Source organism: Hetaerina americana, unplaced genomic scaffold (genome assembly GCF_022747635.1).
Source record: "Hetaerina americana unplaced genomic scaffold, ioHetAmer1.1.p SCAF_14, whole genome shotgun sequence".
Taxonomy (NCBI): Eukaryota; Metazoa; Arthropoda; class Insecta; order Odonata; family Calopterygidae; genus Hetaerina; species Hetaerina americana.
This window is the reverse complement of record NW_027286514.1, coordinates 302,338-306,217: the sequence shown is the minus strand read 5'-3', so window position 1 is coordinate 306,217 and position 3,880 is coordinate 302,338. Positions and strand designations below refer to the sequence as shown.

General features: G+C 34.4%; 1 long non-coding RNA gene across 1 annotated transcript; it reads left to right on the top strand.

Annotated features, from left to right (window-relative positions):
• Window positions 1–1,777: 1,777 nt before the first annotated feature.
• Window positions 1,778–3,626, top strand: LOC139686281 (uncharacterized). The gene is made up of 3 exons (XR_011700356.1): window positions 1,778–1,848; window positions 2,462–2,663; window positions 3,573–3,626. It is a non-coding gene; the product is annotated as an uncharacterized lncRNA (long non-coding RNA).
• The last annotated feature ends 254 nt before the right edge of the window (window positions 3,627–3,880 follow it).

Sequence of the window (3,880 nt, the reverse complement as noted above, 5' to 3'; positions counted from 1 at the left end):
TCCTAAAATTTTTCGCTACGAACGTTTTGGGTTTTTTTCCCCTAAAGCTTTTACTAGTTTTGGGCTCAATTTGACATTTTTACACAATGAATTTAAATTAAGCACTCATATTGCACCTCATATTTACCATACAATTAAGATCCCTCAATCCATATCTAAGATGAAGAATATCAGTTTTTTACGGCATCCATCAAACATCATCTACATGTCACTTACAATTGTATAGTATGATATAGGGCAACAGATTGGGAGACGCAACGTACCTGATAGTTTCATTTTCTTTTCGATCGCCAAAACTGCTAACTTAACTATTTAAGGTCTCTTCAAAAGTGCTCACTTTGTGGATATTTACAACTCGGACATATAACGGCTAACCTCCTATTTTTATGGTAAAATTTTAAATTAATCTCTGAAAATAATCGAATGCTACTTCGAAACGGAGAAGATATGAGCATTGTATAGTATTTTGCAATTTTTGATTGGATCAGAAACCTGTAAAATCAATAAAACTATAAACTTAAAAAAATTTTTCCTGATATGTTGCAGGACGAAAAAAATGGATTCTAATGAGAAAAAAAGGACACAAGAAAAACTAATTGAAATAACCAATGGAGTTCAAACGCCACATAACAGGATGCGTTCTGTGCTAGCATGTGTACCTATGAGCAACGGACTTGCCATTTTAGAAGAATGGCAAAGATGCATTCCATTGCAATGCATTGTTGTGGAATTGATGAGTGAAAGGCCAATTAAGGTATAACGGTGATAACACTGCTTTCATCTAAAAGGAATAAAAAGATGAACGGTAAAGAAAAGTATTTAAGCAATGTTAAAAAAGCAAAGTGCTTTTAATATAGAAATCCACGGATCCGTGGGATAAAGGGTCAAAAAGGTATACCAATAAAGGTACAAAAAATTCACCCTTAAAAAAAACAGTGCACTGTTAACAAAATGCCCAATGGTAACAAAAACATTGATCAATGAAAAATGGTATTTTAGGGTATAGAATAGCCATGATTAGGAAACGGTTTATTTTGCTTATTGTATGTGCTACTTTTTATGTTTGTATGCCATAATCCGCTCTCTTAAAGGTATCAAGACATCCGAAGAAGAAAGAAGACAAGAAACACCACGAATACATAGGCGGGGAAATGTAAAATTTAGATTTGGCCCATTAGGGACGGAATTAATCTCGATTAAGGTTAGGCGTATTTCCGCGTTTAGAATTAAATTTATTGTTTTTGTCGATCCGAATAATCGGTTCTTCATCCTCTATCGCGTGGATTGGTTTGCGACATTTGGTCGTCCTGCCAATTCCGTGACGGTTGATGGAGTTTTGATCTTTGGAATCACTGACACTAAGTGTATATTTTGTATAAACTAATCCGTTCTCTTACAGACTAAGAAGACATGGACCAACTTGGAGGTCTCATGAAGAAAGAAGAAAATAAAAGGACGCATTGATGTGGAGCATGGATACCAACTAATCAAGAATGCTTCTGCGTCAAGAAGAGCACTAGTGATAGGTTTAGATTTGGACCATTAGGGTCGGAATGAATCTCGATTAAAGTTAGGCATATTTCCGAGTTTAGAATTAAATTTATTGTGTTTGTGGCTCCGAATGATGGGTTTTCCTTCCTCTATCACTTGGATTGGCTTGCGACATTTGGTCTTGCAGCCAATTCCGTAATGGTTGACGGAGTTTTGATCTTTGGAACCTCTTGCACAAAGTGTATATTTTGTTTGAAGTAATCCGTTCTCTTACAGACGAAGATAATATGGACCAACTTGGACGTCTTATGAAGAAAGAAGAAAATAGGAGTCATCACTTTCATCTCGCTTTCAAATGTAAGTATTTTTTTCTTGTTATACTTTTTCCAACGTTAATTTCATGATAAATTTTGCAGTTAACTAGTTCAATTTTTACAATTTGCTATGTATGTTTCCATTGCGAAAGCCTTTGCTAACATGCTGTTCATATGTCTCTTCTTATATTGAAAGTACACTCGTTGAATTGGCATTTCGTTTGTCTTGTTAAGAAGTAACACATGAATCACATATTAATTCCGTGGAATAGTTTAGATTCGCTTATTTTTATATCTTAAAAATATGAGTAAGTCCTAGTATACAAAAGTTTTTTTTGGTGTCAACAATATGTGTCTTGGTTCAAAAATTTTCCATCTTTTATAACTTGATTTTGGCACTCAAGGTCACCAGCATGGACCATTAGGGATTTAAATAGTTTATGATTTAGATTAATGGTATCACCATAATTTTTTGTTCATACCTGTTACGTTCGTGTGTTTGGCTCTAAGGGAACGATTGTTTCTCTTCCGCCACGTTTTGTTAGGGTTCGAAGTTCTATCGTTATTAAAATGCTGTTGCGTTTGAGCGAGTTTAGTTCGAAGGAACCGCTTATATTCAATACATTTCTAGTATTTTCCTTTTTCCTTAATTACAGTCTGCCATATATGGAGCAACAAAGTCTACGGTATAAGATATAAGGGACCAAGACCACAGTGTAATTGAGAGTGGACCTTATCAAAAGCAGCGAAGCATGAATAGGTGTAGTAATTATGCAATTGCGGTCGATGGTCGTCAGCCAGCAATACGTCGAATGAGGAAAGAAGAAACGAGGGACTCGCTTAATCACGTTACAGTATGTGAGTATATAGACAATATTTTGCCGTCCCTAGATGCAGGATTTTCCTGATTATATTTTAGCATCTTTTATTTAATATTGATATAAGGAAAGCTTTTTCTATTATTTTATTCATATACAGGTACGTCTTGTTTAGGTTGAAAAATAATCGTATAATATATATTTTACTATGCTAAGTCCACTTTTTAGAGCTCAGACGCATGGTTACCTCGTTAACGTATTCTTACGAAATATATTTCCCCATTTTAAAGTACTGGACATTTACTTTTTAATTGAGGCTGAATTTTTCTGAAATCAAGAGGAATTTAGATATTAATTATTTCGATCTTCTTCAATTTAATTTTATTAAACATTCAGATTCTCAGAAAGAGAGAAAATAAGAAAATGTCTTCCTTCCTTCTACGTCTAAATGTAAAAATGTTGGTTTGGTCAAATGATTTCCAAACGCCATAATGGACACTGGGCAAGCAGGGCAACAAACATTGCGTGCGTTCATGTTCTCACATCCTAATGAAGCACTGGGAATTTTTCTGATTTATGTTGTTTTTTTATGCCTAGGCTTATCGGAATTATCAGAATAAAGGAAATACACCATTTGACTTTTTCCACGTTTCTTTGTTTTCAACTGTCAGGGAGCTTTCTCTATTTTCATTGTTTATGATGAAGAATATCATAATTTTGAAATATTTCCGTAATAATATTTCCAACAGAATATCATGTGTTATGCATAAATATGTCAAATTCTATGAAATGAAGAATGAATTGGTGCCAAATATATTTCAAATATAGATATCTAACCTTTAGGCCTCAAAGTGATTTTTGTGAAAACTCATGTGTGACCTTCCATGTGCAAAAAGATATCATTTGGCAATATGACTCGATAGTAACTGTAGTTATGACGTCATTTTAGGAGGGGCGCACCGACGATACGCACAGAGGCCTCCATGGATGGGGTGAAGAGGAGACTAAGAAGATTTTGTATTCACTTTTTTATCTTGTAAATTTCATTTTATACGCGTTTCATGTGTAAAATATTCGATGTATTTTGTTTGTAAATATGCCCACTACCATTCAATTATGTTAGAACACACGCACCAATAATGAATCATCGGCTTATATTGTTGATAACACGGAACCTACGTGAAATTTCACAATGGATTAACTCCAAGCTACGGATTACACGAAACAATAAATTGTTACCTCATTACGTCCGTTGGG